The sequence below is a fragment of the Vespula vulgaris genome, chromosome 13 (genome assembly GCF_905475345.1).
Source record: "Vespula vulgaris chromosome 13, iyVesVulg1.1, whole genome shotgun sequence".
Lineage (NCBI taxonomy): Eukaryota > Metazoa > Arthropoda > Insecta > Hymenoptera > Vespidae > Vespula > Vespula vulgaris.
Window position 1 is genome coordinate 2,057,501 of NC_066598.1, and position 12,570 is coordinate 2,070,070.

Below are 12,570 nucleotides of genomic sequence, written 5' to 3' on the forward strand. Positions count from 1 at the left end.
AGAGGGGGGTAATTGGGGGCGGTTGCACACTAGATAGACATCACTCTCGATCATCCACACGCGCACAGCTCGCGACCTGTCGATGGACGGACGCTGGGCGTCGATCCTCGCGACCGGAACGACGCCGCGTTTACGGTGCTAATACCACGCTCGAGAACACCTATGTATGTTCGTTCACTCGACAATAACGACAAAGACCAGGACAATGATCTCTTCTTGACTTCTTCTTTTTCCTCCTCCCCTCCTCCTTCTCCTCCTCTTCCTCCTCTTCTTCTTCCTTCTCCTCCTCCTCCTCCTCCTCCTCCTCCTCTTCTTCTTCTTCTGTAGAATACAATCTTACTCGTTATGACAATCTTAAGATCATTTCGACACCATCATCAACATGACACATCTAACACCACTATAAAACACCAAGAAAACGGACACCAATCTCGTCGTTTCCGTTATTCGCGTTCACGCACTATTACGGCGATGTTGCTATATTTTTCCTTATTTCTTTGTTTGTTCGTTCGTGTTTATTTATTTATTTTATTTTTTTATTTTCTATCTTCGACTACACTGCTTTGTTATGAAAAAAGATTTCCCGATGGAACACATGACATTCTCTCTCACTCTCTCTCTCTCTCTTTCTCTTTCTCAATCGTTTGTATCGAATGTCGTCGATTATAAATTGATGATAATATACATGTATATAATATTGTTATATGTTATCTCTCTATATATATATATATATATGCGTATATATATATAGAAAGAGAGAGAGATATTGTATATAGATAGATAGATATACTAATGGCAGTGTTGAAGCAAGGAAAAAAGGCGAGCTGTGCGCGCTAAGAGAGGCACCTTCCCCCCGCGAAGGTTCTCACGCGACTGACGCGACGACGACCGGGACGACGGTGGCCGCACGGAGTAACTAAGAGTGGGGGTGGGGGTACTAGAAATTCCGTAAGAGTGGGGATAGCTAGAGCCATGCCGCGGCGTCCCCAGTCGTCAGTGTGGGGAGACGGCACGCTGAAGGGAAACGCGCGCGTTCCTCTCCTTCGTGTCGACAGAAGAAGGTGAGGAGAAGGAAGGAAGGAAGAACGAACGAACGAACGAACGAACGGATGGACGGACGGACGGATGGACGGTTGGACGGACGGTTGGACGGACGAACGGACAAACGAACGGACGAACGGATGGACGGACGCGATTGGGGAACCGCGCGTGCGCAATGGCCCTGTTTTACAGACGCATCGTGACAATCGCGCTCGAGCCACCGCCCGATGCATCCATCCTTTGCGTTCGTTCGTCCTTTTACCCTCCTCTACCATACGACACAACGACGACTACGAATAAGCCAACTTCTTTTCTACCTACCTGCCTTTTGTCACGTACACCGAACTTTTTACATTACAAACTTCTATAATCTATTCTTTTAATCTTTTGTGTTTTAAATAATCGTTCCTTCGAATAAATATTAATCGTTTTCTTATCGTTTATTCCGATCTATTTTTTGTTCTTATTCTTTATTCTTTTTTATTTTCCTTCGAGTATAGATTTATATCTATATATAGTATTAGTGTGAATAATAAGTAATACAAGTAATATATTTATACTAAATAATATTCATACGCTACGCTAATAATACTGCTATAATAAATGCGTATCAACAGGAAAATACTGTAATACTTGCAACACTATACTACTATATATAACTATAATTATACAGAACGTCTCTCATTTTCTTTGGAAACAAAAATGTGAGACACAAAAGACCTAATTGCTTTCCGCGAAAGGCAACGCATCACCTCCGGCGAAAATAAACGAAGATATAGCTTTTCATCGAAACCTCTCGGAACACGAAAAGGGGGTAATTCTTGTCAAGGTCTCTCGACCGGTATCTCCTCTCCAGCCGGTTTCCTAGCTTACTTAAGTCGACTTTAGTCGAGTCGGTTTCTCGATTACCCCCCAAGCGGTAGTTCAATGAGGGACGTTACAGCAACTTACGTCTGTATATATGTTATACATACTTCCTGTATGTAAAGAAACGATACAGTGACATGTATTGCCAATTGTCTTTCTTTCTTTCTTTCTTTCTTTCTTTCTTTCTTTCTTTCTTTCTTTCTTTCTTTCTTTCACTTTCCTTTCTTTTCTCTTTATTTTTCTTTTGTCTTTTTGAATAAAAGATGAGTTTAGGCCTAGCTACATCGATTCTATGGTTCATCGAGTTTGTGGAAGACAAATGATTAATATGCAAGTTAATAGGTGAACGTAAATGATTAATGTATGTATGTATACACATACATACTAGATATAAAAGAAAGCACTATTGTGCGATTTTTTATTTTGAGATAAAAGGGAAAATCAAATTGGAAAGAACGAGTTTAAATATAAATTAACATAAACAACGTTTTACGAACGAGTATTTATCTGAATTTTGGTGTTGATAACGAGGACATTGAACGAGAATTATCGCTTGAAAATATAAGCAATGAAAAGAAAAAGAAATAAAAAATGAAAAGTAAAAAATAAAAATTCAAATACAAAAAGAGAAGTGGGTTGGGTTGTATTTGTCGAAGCAAACTCGTTCGTCGATCCCAACGCTTTTTACCCCCACCATTCGCGAGCATACGCGTTACCCAAAATACATAGAGACATATAGGACCCCGCCGCCGTCTTCCGGTTTCGTTTCTCTTGTTTCACCGTTGGTTTATCTTGGGGTAAAGATTCTTTCTCTCCCAGTGATTCTCAATTACTCTTTTTACAATTTTTTAATAAGAACAAATTCTTTCGAGATTATCATAGGCTTCGTTGTTACACGAATGTGAAGTTGTCAATTATATTATTTTTTTTTCTTTTCTATTTCTTTTTTCTTCAACTTTTTTTTCACGTTCAAAAAATTAAGTCGTCACGCGTTTTCTCTCTCTCCCTCTTTTTTTCTCTGTTCCTTATATTAAAACAATCAAGTTTTTATTTTAAGAACTAAATGAATTTCTTTTTTCGTTTTCTTTCTTTTGTTTTCAGAAAGATGTTAAATCAATCGCCTCATCTCTTGTTTTCGTTTTATTACAAATATACGATCCGAAACGACGTTTTGACTTTCGAGCCGTATTTCACAATGAAACCAACGAGGAGATATTACAGCAAAGCGAAAGTATGCCAACGCCTTCTCTTATCTAGTCCGATTCGCTTTTTCACAAGAACACTGTTACTTTCATACGAATCGATAAACTCGACTGGTGTTTACTAGTTACCATCTGTGCGTCAAAGGAAGGAGAACGATCGAATGATCGATAATAATAGGTTATGTTACTTAATCTTATTCAATAATTCTGCCCCATCATTTCTTAATTTTTAATATCAACTTAGTATCAACGATGCGTGATCACATAGAGACTAAAAAAAAAAGATTCTTCTTGAAACATTTGTTATAAAAAATATTCTTATAATTTAAAAAATTTGTTTCATACATACACACACACACATATATATATAAATTAAAGCATAGACTTTGTACCTTTGTAAGTACTAGTTGGTTGTTAAAACAAAAAGGAAAAAATAAACAAATAAATAAATGAATGAACGAATAAAATAAAATGAAACAAAAAAGAAGAAACGGAAAAGAAAAAAATCGAAAGGATGCACCAAGGTGGTCAAGTATAAAGTGTAGGTGTAAATCCCATTCATGTTGAGTTTCGCTTATCAGATGCCAAACCACGTGGTCTCGACACGCACCTTCTCTCTCTAACCACGTGACTCAAGTGTACCTACGTTCCCACTGCTGTTTATGGTGTCAACACACTTTCCTCATCTCCAAATTGTATTTTACGAATAAATATCTCTACCAATTATATATATTATTTTCTTATGAGATAAAAAATATTATTATCGTTTGAATTCCGTAAATGGTACGAAGTGAAATTTTATGGGGTAAAAATTTGAAGAGATAAAATTTTTGAAGAGATAAATTTGTTTTCTCACATATACATATACGGAGTGTGTATATTCCCATAGTTTCTGATTTCTGGATATACATATCGAGAAGAACGTATACAGAGAAGTCGTTGACTCCCAGATGCAACGTCGTCGCGACGACTAATTTTAACTTTCTCGGTCGGCAAATGCATGAAAACAGACCGATGGTAGCGGTCGAGGAACGAAATAAATATAAATCAAAGAAAGAAATACGGTGGGTTGTGCAGTAGCGAGTCGAATCGCGGAATAAAAAAACGAGAGAAAGAAGGGACCGTTACTCGAAAGATTCTAATCTTTTCTAACACGATCAATTTTTTTTTTCATGGGAACGTACCATTGAATTTATTATATTTCTTTTTTATGAACGTTATTAAAATAGAAGAATAATGAAAAATAGAAGTTTCACCGATTACTATAGTACAATTTAGTATGTATATATATATATATATATATATATATATATATATATATACACATATTACGGAAATAGATGCGGTCATGGATCGAACGATAATCGTGGATTCCGAAGCGTCGAAAGTCCGAACGAATCCGAACAGAGTCGAAGTTAGTCGACGACTGAAATGAGAAGGGAGGTGTGTCTCTTCCTTCCTCGAGTAACAGTAACAGTCTGTCACATTTCAAAGATCCTCACTGACAATTTGCGATTGTTGATTTTCATTTTCATTGGTTTAATTCGTAAGAACACATCAGTCCAGATTTAGACATCACAATTTTCTACATTTTAGAATCGGCACAATCGAAGATTCATACGTATGTTTCGAATCATCTGATTGGTTAAGGTTAGTAATAGAAGCGATTATAAAAACACACGAGAGCGGGATATTTGAAATTATTTACGTCTCATCGTTCTATATTTAGACATGAGAATTTTTAACATATCAAACTAGTATCTTTATATATATATTTCGAATCATCTGATTAGTGGAAGTTAGAAATAGCAGCTATTGCGAAAGCATGTGAGAGGGATACTCGAAATTATTTACATATGTACGTATGTCTCAAATAAATATGTGTATATATATATATATATATATATATATATATATATATATATATATATATACATTTCGAATCATCTGATTGGTGCAGGTTAGAATAGCAGCCATTATGAAAACACCAGCGGGATATTCAAAATAATATACATTTCATCAGATATATATCATAAAGGTAAAGGAAATGCTTCCTAGCAAGGATGTCTGAATCCCGCTAGAGAAGAGAGGAGGACAAAAAGAGGTGGGAGGGGAGAAGATTGGAGGGATGGATAGGTGAGTGAGGGGTAGAGGTGTATAGGGGTAAGGTCGAAACGAAGGAAGGAACTCTGGTGTAAACTCGCGAGAGAGGCGGCGGTATCTCTCCTCGAGTACGGCGGTGTATTGAACTCGGTGCTCGAGGTCGTTGAACTCGCGTGCGGGCGGCGTGGCTCTGGTGTGTGGCTTATGACGTCACGTGACTCGCTGTCTCCGCCGCCGTCTCCGCCGGCGGCGGCGGCGGCGGTGGCGTCGACGACGATGACAACGACAACAACGACGACGACGACGAGGACGACGACGACGACGACGACGACGACGACGACGAAAACGAGCGGAGCGAAGGCAGGCGATGACGTGGCGTTGGCCCATTGGCTAGCTCATCGCCCCGCTACCCAATGACGTCACGCTTGAAAGGCGCGACTCCAGCGCGCGCGCATCACTTCGCCGCCACTGCTGCCACTGTCGTGCCTCTGTCAACCGACGACGTCACGAGACCCGCTGCTGCTATGTTCATACATACATGCGTACATACGTAGATACATATATACATACATACATATTCTCTACGCGGGATTTTCTCCGTTTTTATCTATGTACAATTCTACTCAATCTTTCTTTTTCTTCTGATCGTTTTTTGTATCATTTTTACTTTAATTTTTCATACTCAATTGTTTTAATTAGCGTTCACCTTTTTTTTCTCTTTTTTTCTCTCATCTATAATTAAAAATATAACATGAAATAAATTTGTTGTCATAGAATTTGGAGATTGAATGTAATTGAATTAATTTACAATATATAATGTTTGATTCATATTATATATATATTTTTTTTTGTTAACGTTTAAAGATTTCTTTTTTTGAACGTTTAGTGATAATCAATTCTGAGATAAGAATCGATTCTGAGCGGTAAATATTCAAAAAGAAAAAGGAAGATAGAAATAAAAAAAGGGGGAAAAAGAGAAAAAAGGAAGAACTAAACGACGTGCGTGTCCTACGAAAGGCACGCGCTTCTAAACAACTATATATGTATATGTACATATATTATATGTATTATATGTACTATATGTACATATATACATCGTATGTACATACATAGTATGTATTACATGCACAATAGAGACGAGGATCTTCCGAGCGAACGGTCGAGAATAAAAGCCGTTCTTTACTCCTTCGATCGTGAATACTGCACCTGCCATACAATGATCGCGTCATACGAGAGAGACAGAGAGAGAGAAAGAGAGAAAAGAGAGAAAGGCTATAAATAATGATCCCAAATTATTTTTAGCGGTAGACATGCCGAGAGAGTAAAGAAAAAAAAGAGAAAAAAAAGAAGGAAAAAAGAAAGAAAAATCGTAGACCAAAGCTGAACAAATTGACTATCGGTAAATGATTGATCGAGACGAAGTTATGTTTGTGATAGACAGGTTAATTGTCCGATAAAAATGGTCGGTGATTGGTCAGTCATTCGTTTATTCGGGTTTACTCGATATTAGCCGAACGCTTGAAAACCCGATTGTTCGGTTCGGTTCGACTCGGTTTCGTTCGGTTTGGTTCGGTTCGGTTCGTTTCGTTTCGTTTCGTTCGGTTCGTTCGCTTACTCAGAGTTTGTTGACTCTCGGTTTCAGCACGCCAGCTGACCATGACCTCGCCGAACGATCCGCGAAGTAATACCGAGGCGATTCTACCGCCACCGCCACCATCGCCATCACCGCCACCACCACCCGTCGGGGGACGTCGTCGTCCTCGTTGCCGCTTGTCTCACTATCTCTCTCTCTTTCTCTCTCTCTTTCTCTCTTCTTCTTTCTCTTTTTCTCTCATCACATACACACACACACATATAAAACTTTTGCTACCGATGGCAGCAATGGTGCTACCGTTGCTAAAAGAAACTCTCATCCTATAATCTCTATCTACATGTACATTTTCTTCCTTCGTCACTTCCTTATATGAATCAGTAAGATGATTATAAAAGTAATCTAAGTAAAAAATTTTTTTTACATAAGTTTATCACTTAAATCGGTATATATCACTAATGGTATTATTATGTAGTAGGTAATTATATAGATATATTATATAGTTATAATTATCTAATTATTGTATAATATTGTATAATTATAATTTTATGAACTATTGTAAAATCAGTACTATAAATTCATAAATTTTTTTACTTAGAACAATTTCATAATCACTGGCTCATATATTTATATAATATATATATACATTTGTATCATATACATATGTATGGGGTACGGATATGAATGCACACACATATATATACGTGTATGCAGAGTATGATGCAGTCGGTTACACAATCCTCTTTAACGATTCGCACGTCCTTTATTACCACGTGTATCTCGACGTTTATCTCGAAGTCTCTCGATTATTACCACGTGTATCTCGAAGTTTTCAAGGTGAAATTTGTATTGTTAAAGATTTCTAAATATCACTGACAAGAATCTTTCGTGTATTGTATAAAATAAATTATTTATTGATTTAGTAACTTTAATTAAATAAAATTAATTAAATAAAAAAGTATTTACATACATGTTATTATAGTAAAGTAATTCACTTTTTATAAATTAAATTACGTTAGGATATTGTATTTGAAAATTTGTATTATAGGAATATTTTCGTTTGATAATACATAAAAAATTAAATCTATAAGTGTCCTTGGATATATACATAAGGACAATATAATTATTTATATAGATAAGACGAATATCGATATTTCTACAGAAATATCGGTTATGATAACTTGGTAGAGGACATAACAGAAATTTCAAATTGTATATACATGAGAAACATTATATTATCTAAATAACTTTCTAAATATAGAAATGTATCTGTTAGTAGCCTGGTATATAAGGTTAATATTATACACAAGGTTAAAACTCATATAAATAAGACATACACAAAAACGTATTGAATCTGAAAGCTTATAAACTTAACATATTCGTTGATAGCATTAGATAAAAATCATACATCAATTTAAAACTATTTTATGTACAATATTATTTAAAGAAAAAAAAAAGAAAAAAAAAGAACACGAACATTAAATTTTTTAAACATTTCTATATAAATATCCATTGATAATATCGGTAAAACATACATAAAATTAAAATTATATAAGTATGAGAAGCACATAATTATTTAAATAAAATACTAAACAAAAAACAACAGAAAAACATTTAAGCAGGAAACATAAAAATTCGTTCGTGGTATATCTTTCGTACATTTAACTTCCAACAGAGAATACACGAGATTAAAATTGTATATATTTTTGTATATGTGTATGTATATGTGTGAAAACTATTGTCCCTGAGTTACGTGTAAAAAAAATATGAATCTCTGAAAGCGTATCTAGGGCGAAGAACATCGATCGTAGGATCTGGGTCAGAGCTTGCATGCAACTCTGCTTGAAAGTGTGCGCCAAGTGCAACGCCGTGTGCAGTTGGTCGCGCGAAGCACATTGCACCAACCATAGTAAAAGAAAAAGAAGAAAAGAGTATAGTATAATATAGTATAGTATAGTATAGTATAGTATAGTATACTATAGTATAGCAGAGTAGAGTAGAGTAGAGTAGAGGAGAAGAAAAGTACATTATATATATATGCATGTATGTACGTATGTAACGCTTGCGATTTCATTTAGTTCAAAAGACAAAGTTTTACCCCAACACACACGATTCTCTCAACCCTATTATTTATTAAATCTACGAGTCATCGCAACCTCATATTGAATAATTCTAATCGCGAATCCAAATGAAATATTTCGTTATATGCAAACGTTTCCTAGAAACTTTACAAGGAAATAAAGAAACTTTCTTTTTTCCCCTAGTTTCTATTCCTTTTATATTGTTTTTCTTTCTCTTTTTTTCCCCCACCTGGGAATATCAATGAGAGTAAGTTACGATAGTGGGACACTTACAGGACAGCTAAAAGTAAACTTAGGCGTGCATTTCGCGATCGATTCTCTTTTGAGTTCCAACAAACAATTCGATTTGTTAAATAATTTACATTACGTCGAAATACATTTTTAATAAAGTTACGTGAAATAGCAGTTTTCAAATATGTTCCTCAAGTATTAAGTTATATTTAATATATCAATATATAATCATATACTAATTGAAGTTATATTATAACTAATATAATCTATAGTTTACATTATATATATATATATATATATATATATATATATATATAAAATATACATAATATATATAAGTTTCAGATTATATGTAATATTTTATTAGACGTGAAAATAGAAATTGACGTATAGAAAATTAAAATGTATTAGAAAATAGTATTCGTAATTGAAGAAATACAAAGGAAAAGAAAAATAAAAGAAAAGAAAGGAAAAGAGAGAGAAAAAGAATCGTATAACAGTTAGAACCTTTTGTTTGCCAAAATGGCGGCTGATAGAATTCTAATCCTTTGTAGGATAGATGCACGCGCATACACGAGACATGTATGTATGTATATGTGTGATACATATATTGCGCAAGAAACACGTGCGTGTAAAGAGATAAAGAGAGATAGAGAGAGTGAGTAAGTTAGTGAGTGAGAGAGAGAGAGAGAGGAAGAGAGACATAGAAAGCTGTAAAATCGATCGTTCGCAACGCATCTCTATGTTCAGCGCGTGACCTAGCGACGCTCCTTCATGGCGGACATTCATGTTTGATCGTCCGAATCTTCTACAACTATGTATGCACAGAAAGAGATTTCACTAAATACAATAATACATATATATATATATATATATGTATGTATGTATGTATATATGTATGTATGTATATTAACAATGATAATAAAAATAATAAAAGAGAATGTAACGCGACAACAAAATGGCGAATAATTGAATCGAAAGGATAACGTTGTTAAAATTAATAAATATAAACAAGATTAGATTAACAAAAGATAAATAAATAAATAGATAAGCAAATAGAATAAAAAAACGTTTACCAAACTAATAAACGTTTATATATTAACACACAAAAAAAAACTGAATCGTTTTGCTGAACATTGGAACGTGATCGCACGTTTGTATGGTATAGGATAGATCAAAAAAGTTCCTGTGATTAAAAAAAAAAAAAAAAAAAAAAAAAAAAAAAAAAAAAAAAAAAATTATTTCTAGACTTTTTAAGCTAGTAATTAGACTTGCAGTTTTATAATCTGAAAAATAGACAAGACAATCAGTCTACGAAATCTCGAAAATGAGTCATCGATTTTTCTCTTTTTCTTTTTTTATATCACCTAAAAAACTTTTGGTCCATTCTGTATACATGTAAACGTTATATACCAAGTTCCAAAATATTTATTATCTATTTAAAAAATTATGTTTGGAAATATTGAAATATGTCTTTGCACACACACACAAAGGGAGAGAATGAAATGAATGTTACGCGATTTGAACGATTTGAATTCGTCGTAACTAAAAGAATGCGACTGCAAGTAAAAGCAGGGATAGCAGTAGTGAGCTGTGCGAATATCGAGCGACCCGTTTCAGTTTCCCTTATTCTTGGTAACGACTCCGCGCAGTCCTATTTACCGCTTACTACGCTTTTTCATTCCGAACGAAAGCGAGAATGGGAAAAGAGAAGAGAAGAGAAGAGAAGAGAAGAGAAGAGAAGAGAAGAGAAGAGAAGAGAAGAGAAGAGAAGAAGAAAGAAGAGGTAACAGGAAGACCTGCAAATTTCAATACCGGATCTATACGTAATACGTATGGGAATTAAAATGATTTCATTCTTTCGATCAATGATATATGTATGCACCTACGTATGTATGTACATGTATATGTATATATCTGACAACCGGAAATGGAAAGAAAAGTCTAATTATAAGAGAGAACAAAAAAAGCGATATCAAACGTAACAATCACGTCTATCGCGATTCAAATTCAAAATGAGTTCAAATTCGTCCATCGATCTTATTTAAAATTGAAAATACGAATACGTTTGTTCGATTGCGAGATAGAAATGATCCAAAATTATATGGGTAGTTTTTATTATTCAATAAAAAGCACACATCTGTCTTTTCATTAAATAATTTTTTCTCTTTTGATTTGTTTTTTTTTTTTTTTCATTATTATTTTCTTGTTTTCTGTTAACTTCCTTTTTTACAACGGACAACGAAGAAAGAAAATGAAAATCGTTTTTACTAATTCCCCATCCGTGATATTTGTGCGTATTAAATAATTATTTCCACTCTTTGTGTGACAGTTAACTGTAACAATATCTCTTTTGATATCCATATCGAAATGACAATTAAATTTGCATGCCACCCCTATTATTACGGGGGTAAAATTGATGAGTAATTCAAATATGTACGTAGACGACCCACATTGCGAATTTGGAAATGACGTGCGCCAAGTTATTTACGTATCGTAGTTTCCGTACGACGAAGTATAACGTGCATAATATACACTAAGGAGATTAATTGACATAAATTTCAACTTTGAGATTGGTAAGCGTCAATCGTATTAAATGCAATGAGCGACCGGTTCGTTTTAGTCTTCTAATGTAATTTTCAGTCTTTATTTTTTCCTTCCTTTTTCGTATTTTAAATAATAAAATATATCTTAAAAACCTAAAGATATTTTTGAAATATTTTTTATTAATTCTTTTTTAAAACATTTATATCGATTAAAATCATGCTTTAAATTGATATACGTACATATAAATTTATGCAAATATTATTAACGATATGCGCGCGAATAACAAACTACAATGGAAGGATATGACGTCATTGATTTAGTAACGATTATAACAATAAGTGCAACAACAAAAATTAGAAATTCATTTCCACGTTTGGAACGTGGAATTCAATAAAGTGCAATAGAGAGTATTAATCGTTTCATATACTATGTATGTATCTCTGAAGAGTTATACAAAACGTCTATCAATTTCTTTTTCTAATAGACAAAAAGGAAAAAGGAAAAAAGAAATCCAGAAATACTTTAAAAGGACGTTGCCCTTATAACTGATATTAGTTTTTCGTACGCGATCGTGACGTGCAAGGAGAAACGTTTTTTCAGCGTTTCATTTGAGTCGTTCAAGAAGGTACGTGTTTGGCCTATTATTCGTCTCCCCACGCCATTACCTAGTCGCCATACATCCGACATCGCTTGGCACGTAGGCCACCCTTAGTTTAGAATTTTGTAGACAAAACCACAGTACCGACATCTATCGAAATCTTTTTTTGTACGGTTGGTAACTTAGACTTTATAAAACTTCGTATTATCGACATGATTATTATCTCTATATATCGATAACGAAGAATTCTACATAACCGACGGGAGCAAAAGTGATCGGTCAAAAAAAAGAAGATAACCATCATTACCT

The 12,570-nt window shown here is 34.4% G+C and overlaps 1 protein-coding gene and 1 long non-coding RNA gene across 4 annotated transcripts in view; one reads left to right on the top strand and one right to left on the bottom strand.

The window, feature by feature from the left end:
* The window catches only part of LOC127068345 (histone demethylase UTY), a 52,048-nt gene that overhangs the window by 37,273 nt on the left and 2,205 nt on the right, over positions 1-12,570 (bottom strand). The window contains exon 1 of one of the 3 annotated variants that reach the window (XM_051004387.1): positions 1-385. This exon is cut by the window's left edge and continues 226 nt beyond it. The exons of the other annotated variants lie outside the window; for them this stretch is intronic. The gene's annotated coding sequence lies outside the window, so the exon portion shown is untranslated. Of the gene's footprint in view, positions 386-12,570 lie in introns of those variants that run through there. 3 annotated transcript variants of the gene reach the window in all.
* On the top strand, positions 1,003-3,838 carry LOC127068366 (uncharacterized). Its single transcript, XR_007782908.1, has 2 exons — positions 1,003-1,061; positions 3,010-3,838. It is a non-coding gene; the product is annotated as an uncharacterized LOC127068366 (long non-coding RNA).